Genomic DNA, 8,982 nt, shown 5'->3' with positions numbered 1-8,982 from the left:
AGTCCCTCATGTGGTGCGGGCATCTTTTCTCCCCGGCTTTGTCACTGCGTAAATCACGGTGTCTCAGTGGGGATGGCGGGGTGGTTGGTGGTCCATGGAATTTGCCCTCCACCTCCCCATCCTTGCCCTGTCTGGCCTGTTACCTGAATCTGTGTCTCTTCGGAGCCTGCAAATGAGTGGAGGCCACGGCAACCTCTTGCTGACAGACCTCTCAAACTTTTTTATTCATCAGAATCGTGTTAAATGCTGATTCCTAGGCACCCCATTAGACTCTACGCCTGCCTGGCATGGGTACTTTGGGGAAGGTACAGAAGGTTGCTGGGCTGTTCCAGGAGGGAATTTGCATTTGTAGAATGTCCACTGTGGTCTTTCCAGCACTCTACTTTCCACACACACATGGCATTAAACCTGGAAGACCCCTGGGTGCTGTGCTGGTGAGGAAGCCCCGGCTGGATGAGGGGCTGCTGGGGCTCGGACTTGATTCCTGGGCTGGGGGCTGCGGGCTTATTCTCTTCAGTGGGCCTGCTGATGGGATGCCCTGAGAAGTCCTGCTGTGCGCTCAGGGGAAGGTGCAGAGACAGGCTCAGGAAAGACCATGGATTTAAAAATCCCTACTGGAAAATCTTTTATGAGCAAAGTAATTTGCATCTAACTGTAGACAGTCATTGCTTGCATAATTGGTTTGTTTACGAAGTTGGTCCTATGAACAGATTAAAGTTTTCATTCATGCCTTATCTATAATGTAAATAGGAGCTATTACCGCAACTTAAATTAGCTTTAAATTTCGTATCAGATTGCAGTCCAGATTACAAACGGCTGCTTGATAATCTAATTGATAAAATGGAGGAATTTAGTGCTTGGAACCCAGAGTGAAGGGAACAGAATTGCTTTGGTTTCTCAAAAGCGTGTTGACTGAGTGGTGACCTGGGGTGAAGAGAAGTGGCTAGAGTCATTACACTGGAGGAGATGATCTGCCCCCGCCTTTCTCAGCTGTCTTCTGGACAAAACAAAAGGGTGATAAATGGAAAAAATTCAGCACTGAGTTTGTCTATCCCCTGAGCTTCTCATACGGTCATTAATGGGCTGTATCTGTGAAGCCTCCATACAGGCACAAAGGAATTAGGCTAGAGTAAGGCGGCCAGCGACCTCTGGCGTCTGGACCGCGTGTCATTTCCTAAAGCCCTTTTGGGTGAAATGACAGTGGCAATGTCTTTGTTCGGAGGAGTGTAATCTCACATATGAGATGCAGATTTTAAACACCAAAGTCAGGAAGCTTGGTGGGAGTGGCTGTCTTCCAAGTGGTTTTCTGTGCTGCCATGGATGAGGCGTGGATGTGTCATCTGTTGGTGAGATCCACTGGTGAAGGGGCTAAGCAAACCATGGAGGTGGGGGGGTGTGAAGCTGCATCTCTTCTGGCATTCCAAGGAAATACATTTTGTAAAACTTGTGAATTTGACCCTGACCCTAACCCTGAGTGTTGAAGTCTGGGGCAGTGTCTTGAGCCCTCTTCTGCATTGAGGGTGAGTGACTGTAATTGACCGATTCCTCAGTGGTGAAAGTTCAAATTTAGCTTCCCTGAGGAAGCCAGACCTCAGTCACCCGTATCTCCATTGTAAACACTGCGGCCCCTACGCGGGTGGCTGCAAGTTTCCAGGCCTTCCTTGGAGAAGCAGCCGTGAGGTGCTTGATGATTTGACAACATCAGCCACCTTCTGTCTTCTGTCTAATCACGGTACAAATGATTCTCCTACAAGGAAATGGATCTGGTTTCTTCCCGATCGTTGGAAGAAGCAGCCCACCTAGGGACTCCACCTTCCTCTGCACTTTCACAGCGAAGCCTGTGTCTGTCTCCGAGGAGTGTCATGTGTCGTGGGAATCGCCTTCTTAATTCTTCCTGCTTTTGAGGGCTCAGGTAGCTCTGTTGTTTCACCCGGGATGAGCAGCGGGTGGTCTCTGACTGCTGTGGGACCAGGGCTTGTGTTTCACCGGGGACGAGCAGCAGGTGGTCTCTGGCTGCTGTGGGACTAGGGCTTGGGGGTACATCATCACATTCGGTGGCCTGTCCAGGTGGGCATCACTGTCTTTTACCTGTTGCCTGAGGCAGCTGTGATGCCATGGGGGTCATGCTTGTCAGGGCCAACCCAGTTCTTCCCGTGTGTACCTCTCCTGCTGGAGTGCCTTTCCTTATGATGACTTGTTGAATTAGCGTGGAGAATGCAGAGAGGCTCTGGGCCTCTCTCTCCCGTTCTTACTCCCTGGAGCTGTGATGCCCAACAAGGGAGCCGATAGCCAGAAGCTCCTTTAAATTTAATTAGAATAAAGATTTGATTACATAGCTAAACACATTTGAAAAGAACTTCACAGATTAAATTCCACATTCAACCCTTCAGGCCCAGTGGCCACATTTCGGGGCTCAGCAGCTGTAGGTGGCTGTTGTCTTTCTGTGTTGGCTGAGCAGATTGGGGCGTTTCCAGTTCAGCAGGCAACTCTCTTGCATGGCTCTGCCTGTGGTGAGGGCACTTAGGCTGGAGAGCCTCATGGGGATCCCTTAGGCCTCTGGCTGCAGCCAGGCTGCATGGTTCCTGTGCCCCGGGTCCTCTGCAGGCCCAGATGGATCCCACCACAGAGCCAACACTGCTAGACTTGGGTACTGTGTGCAGACAGCAGAGGGTCACGGCTGGGCCTTGCAGGGGATGGGGTGACTGGCCTCCTTGGCCAGGCTCCTGTCTCCTAGTCTTCAGGGGAAATGCATCCACCATCCACCATCCACACCGTGCACCAGAGGAAAACTGCAGGCTTCTCTGTGGATGGTGAATTGAGATCATGCAGACTGACTAGGTTTGGGCTTCTGACCAGCGTGGAACCTGATACCTTTAGGTGGAACCTGACATGCCTGCATGTGTACAATGCAAAGAGAAGGCAGCATTGTCAGCTTGAATCCAGATGTGCTCCCGTTTTGAGGTGGAAGGTTCTGGGAGTATTGGCCATTGGTGATTGTGCTGCCGTGGAGGACTTTGAATGCAGGCACTGGTTTGGGATAACCCTGGTTTCCTGGTCCTATGTGTGGGCATCCCGGACTGGAGGAAGGTAGGGCAGATGGGAGGGTGACAAGAGGTCAGGTGTTTCCAGCTTTGGGGACTGATGCCATCAGATGGCCGAGATCAGGATGGTGGTAGCCAGGGACCAAAGCAGGGATGCATGGATATGCCATGTTTCCTTGAGCAAGTGGAGAACCTCTTGAACTCTATTCCTGGGCAACAGTTCTTCCATTCTCAGGAATCTGTGCCATTGTAATTGAGTAGCAAATTCTGTAATTGCTCTAATTACTTACTGTTAAGTCCCCATCCCATTTACCATAAATTAGCAACAGTGATAACAGTTTGCCTGGTCAAACCTTACCAAGAAAAACCAGTGGAACTAATTTTAGTTGCCTCCAGTTCCCTCCAAATCAGATTCTTTAGTGGCTTGTGTCCCCACACTTGCTGCAGTTCCTCCTGGGCCTGGCAGGCACATTCCAGACATTCACATCTCAGCTCAGATGCAGGCATGCGCATTATTTATAGAAAATCGCAATGCGCTGTGATCGGCTTGAGCTGACGTTATTTAGGTGGGAGGCGGAGGTTCAAAAGTTCTAATGGGATGAAATTAGAAATACAAATTTTAAAAATTCATGTGTTATGAACTCTGTTCAGTGATTTTCTCTGAGAGACTATTTGCAGATGAGGTAGTCAGCCTGCAGCTCTCCTTAGATCTGTCCTAGACCTCGATGCCGTCCTTTGGCCTCTTCCTGGGTGTGGGGTGCTCTGCTTGAAGCAAAACCAAAGGAAAGAACGTGGTCTGCATCACTACTGCAGCCAGCTCAACGCGTACACCCACTAGGAGGGGGATTTGATCACTTAACATTTTAAATACATTTAACATTAAACCAGCAAGTCAGCCAGTGCTTTCTGTAAGCAAGCTGCCTGGCTCATGGGAACCTGACACTTGACTTTTCGGAAGAGAGTACTTGCTTCTGTGGAGTGTCAATATTTGTCTCATTTCTTGAGACTGCTCAAAGTGATGAATGTGAGTAAATTAGGACCTTTTTTTTTGTAAATTGGGCCACAGAGCTCTCTAGGCACAGTCAGGGGAGTAAACGGCTGTGGAAGATGCCGCCTGATGTGAGCCATGGCCAGGCACTTTGGAACCTGGGATCCCATCTCCAGCCTTTCAAAGGACACAGAGGAATATAAAATGCAGATGGGAGAGTTCATAATTTGGGCATCTCTGTTCTTTTGAAATCAAAGTGCAAAGAAAAAGTTTTGCCTTAAGGTCTTAACCCATACTTGTTTTTTCCCTGAGGTTTTAAGATTTTCTTAACTGCTTTTTTCTCCCCAAATCCTTGGGGAACTTCTATCTTCATATCTTCTTAAAAGATATGGTTAAATTCAACACTGAAATTTAAAAACATGCTTTCATATTTTTCTTTAAACTGATGTATCCGACATTGGTGAAGAACTAACTGGGAGTATTGGTTTATTTTTAATTTTTTGAGACAGTCTTGCTGTGTTGCCCAGGCTAGAATGCAGTGGTGTGATCTTGGCTCACTGCAGCCTCACCTCTTGGTTCACGCCATTCTCCTGCCTCAGCCTCCTGAGTAGCTGGGATTATAAGTGCCTGCCACCATGGCTGGTTCATTTTTGTATTAGTAGAGATGGGGTTTCAACATGTTGGCCAGAACTCCTGACCTCAGGTGATTCGCTCCCCTTGGTCTCTCAAAGTGCTGGGATTACAGGCATGAGCCACCACACTCAGCCTGGGATATTCTTGATTGTAACTGTAATAGATCGCTTTAATAAAAATGAAAAAGAACAACAAAAACTGTCTGAAAAGTCCCGAAATTAAAGAGCTCACTTGGACAGGGATTTGGACACCAGTTGAATGGCCCAGCACAAACCATAGTTACATGGGCCACTTGGCCTGTTAGATCCTTAGGGTACTTGAAATCGTGGGGATATTTGCATTTCTGCCTCTGGATATCGTGTTAGTATTCGGCTAGTGTTTGAGGGCCAGGCGCAGATCCGGGAAAACAAGAGCCCCTTCCCTCATGGCACTTCTCTTCCGTGTGTGTGTTAGGAAAATAGAAAGCATAAGATATTTTTTTCAATGAGCTGGGAAGATAGAAAAACAAGCTTAAGTTGTTTACTTGTTCAGAAGAAGGGAAGTGCAAGGAACACTCAGCTTTGCTGCTGCTGAAGGAGGCCCCTGGTGGAGGCTGTTTCAGAGGTGGGGTTTCTCTGAGAAAGGTTGGAAGAGGCAAATAGGATGCCCCATCTGGTTTGCCAGAGATGGGGAAAGTTAGTATCCCCAAAACAGCCTCAGCATTCTGGCAAAGGCTTTGGAAAACCAGCTAGGGTGTGGGACCTTGTTGGCCGCTGGGTAGAAGGAAAACATTGCTGGTCCTGAGGACTGTACTGTTCTTCCACTGCTATAAAGAACTATCTGAGGCTGGGTAATAAGGAAAAAAAGGTTTAATCGGCATACAGTTCAGTGGGTTGTACAGGCTTCTACATCTGGGGAAACTTACAATCAGAGTGGAAGGTGAAGGGGAGGCCGGCATGTCTTCACATGGCTGGAAGGGGAGAGAGAGTGAAGGGGAAGGTGCCATGCACCTCCAAACAACCAGATCTCAGGAGAACTATCATGAGGACGGCACTTGGGGGATTGTGCTAAACCATTAGAAACCACCCCCATGAGTCAATCACCTCCCACCAGGGCTCACTTCCAACAGAGGGTTAGAGTTCAGCATGAGATTTGGGTGGGGACACAGAGCCACACCATGTCAGGCTTCCCATTCTTCTGCACGTGCTTTGCAAATGGTTCTGTCATTGGTTTTTGTTTTTGTTGATACATAATATATGTACATATTTTCAGAGTGCATGTGATATCTTGATTCATCCCTATATTGATGAAATCTGTGTACTTGGGATGTCTTCCACTTTAAATATTTTCTTTTCCTTATGCTGGCAATGTTCAAGTTATTCTCTCCCAGCTGTTTTGAAATACACAGTAGATGACCCACTGCCATCCCCCTGCTGATTTATCAATAGTAGGTCTTGTGCTCCCATTAGGCTGTGTATTTGTGCCCGTTACTAGCCTCTGCCCATCCTGCTTATGAGTGGGCTCTGCTGGGCCCTGTTGACCACCTACTCTTGGCCTCCATGAGATCTGCTCTCAGCTCCTGCTTATGAGTGAGAACATGCTCCGTTTCTTTGCTTGGCTGGTTTGCTTGATGTAATGTCCTCCAGCTCCATCCATACTGTCGCGGATGACAGGGCTCTCCGCTGTGTGGTGGAGTATTGCTCCTGTGTATGTTCGGGCCACATTCCCTTCATCCACTGTTGACGGGCACTCAGGTGATTCCAGACCTTGGTTACTGTGGATGGAAGCTGAGAGCAGTCACTGGCTTTATACTCTGGGTACGTTAGCCACTTTGATGTTCTCAAGCAGCCATTCCCCAAAGCCCTCCGTGGAATGCCGCATTCCTTTGTGCCCATGGCTTCTTCCACTAGGATGAACGGCTGGGAAGGGGCTTTGAGTGAATGCTTGGGTTTCTGTCTTTAATTGGTACCCAGCTACACTGGCCAAGCAGGGGTCCCAGTGACCCTGGACGCTACCTCACATAAGGTCCAAAGATGCAGTTAGGCTCTTTTTTTAACTTAAAAAAAATGTTTTTGACCTGGTTAAGCTATAGCATTATCAGTTAGAGTTTTTCATATTGGAAAGGTGTATATTTTATTTTCTAAGAAGGAAAGAAATCCTGTTAAATACTCTAACCACAGATTAAATCATGTCAAGGAAAGAGGTACTATTTTGGGGGAAAATTACCCCTTCATGTCAAAGATCAAGGAGATGACTTACATTGTTTAATTGAGTTAATTATGAAATCTTAAGTGGTTTTAAGAAGATGAGCTGTGGATGCTGCAAGACATGAGACTGAAGCTGATTTAATGTTAGTCAGCCCTGACAGAATGTGGCTAATATTTAAAGCTTGCTCCAGTATTGCTTGATAGATTGTAAGTTAATGTAAAGATCTGTTTGATGCTTTTATTTTACAAAATATTATTGAGAAAGAGTTTGACAGCCAAGGAACCTCCTTCAACCAATTTCTTCCTAATTTCTATCACCAGAAAATTTTGTCCTGTTAATTCCAGAATTTACTTTTGGAAAGTTCCCGTAAGGAGAGCAGAGGTATTGGTGGTTGAATGGTGACTTGAATTTAGGTGAAGATCATTAAATATTTCATAGTCATGTTTGTCTTGGTGGTTTTAGCAATTTTATGTTAAACTTAGAACTATGAGTCAAACCAAATGTGTTCTTTTGCTTTTGTGATACTCCTTTGTATGACTATACTGGTAAAGAATGATAAAATGTGTATAAGATATTTTTTCTGTGTAGATATTAGGATTTTTAGGGAAACAAATTAATCATTCTTCTAATATACACTGTGCTGTGTGTTGGGTCCTTTGTATATTAGTTGAATCACTATAATGAGGACCACTTGAAAGTCTGTTTCTATACCAGATCTTTTATATGTTGACTTGTGTTATGCAAAATCCTTCATTCTCTAAGAAGACTAAGCAATAGGTTGGAGGAGAGATTTAATCACCCATTAGGTCTATTCCGAATGCCCAGAATTGAATGCAAGTACTAATTATGTTTTTGAAGTGAGGTGTGTGTGTGTGTGTGTGTGTGTGTGTGTGTGTGTGGTGGACTCCTTTTTAGGTCATGGGAGGGAGGTAAAGCAAAGATGAGATTTGCTGATGAACATTTGTGCATATGCTAGTGGAGAAGTCATATGACTTGACTGCACCTGCGTACTCTGATTTTGGTTTCATTAGTGTCCGTAGCCACAAGCCTCAGCCGCCTCTGGGACCCACCCTGAGGGGCTGTGGTGAGGGTTATTACAGAGTCGTGTGTCTTAGCGAATGACACAAACGGTCTTGTGGGCCTACTTTGGCTTTGTTTGAACCTGTATATTGTTAAACTAAGTTTAACGTTTTGAGGATTATAAATTGTGATTTTTGTCTAAGAAGAGGTTTCTGTTGTCTCTGAAGACAGGAGCCCCAATACAGATGGTCTCTGGCTCCCAATTGTTACATTTGTGATTTTTTTTTTTCCACCTTGTGATGGTGTGAACTAGTCACATTCAGTGCATTGTTTGGCCCGAGGTGGGCTGCCTCTGGATGAACCCATTGTAAGTTGAAACTATTATGTCAAATGCACTTTCTATTTAGGATATTTTCAGATTACGCTGGGTTTATAGGAACAGTTTCATCCCATGGTAAGTCAGGGAGCATATATGCTCATAAAAGTAGAGAGGATCTCATAGATACCATGAGATATAATGTCTCTGATGTTATAAGGATACGATGAAAACAATCAAGTGGGACTTGGAAGCCTTGGAGGGACTCACAAGGGCGGCTCCTGGAATGCAAACGTGAGCGCCACTGGCTTCTGGATGTGACATCTGTGCCTTCTGCTTAGCCCAGTGGGTTATTGGCTGCTCCCGAGGGCAGAGAGGTCCAGCGTTCCTGTGTTTAGGTGTTTGAGCTGCCTTAAGAGGCTAGGTCAATTCTCACTGGTGTCTTCAGGGCTTTAGGCCTTCTGAACAAGCAGGAGGAAGAGGGACTTTGTAGGGCTTTGGAAATCTCAGCGGACTTCAGGGCCATCCCCCTTGGCAGGAAAGAACCCCACTGGAGGTGGGCAGGGTGCTGTGCGGGCCTGTGCTGGGCCCAGATGTGTATGGACGTTGTGAGGGCCACAGGACACAGATCGGTCTTGGTTCACAACTGGTGTCGATGGCCACGCAGCATTTCTGCCAGGTACGTGAGTGCGGGGACTTGGGTTTTGGGGTGTGCGTCCTGGTTGCCTAGTTGCTTGGAAGACCCCTATTCAGACCCCAGCCTGAGTCACCGTGACAGGCCTCCCGCTTCACACGCC

The sequence above is a fragment of the Chlorocebus sabaeus genome, chromosome 15, assembly GCF_047675955.1.
Source record: "Chlorocebus sabaeus isolate Y175 chromosome 15, mChlSab1.0.hap1, whole genome shotgun sequence".
Classification (NCBI taxonomy): domain Eukaryota; kingdom Metazoa; phylum Chordata; class Mammalia; order Primates; family Cercopithecidae; genus Chlorocebus; species Chlorocebus sabaeus.
The sequence above is the reverse complement of the archived record's forward strand: the minus strand, read 5'-3'. Positions refer to the sequence as shown.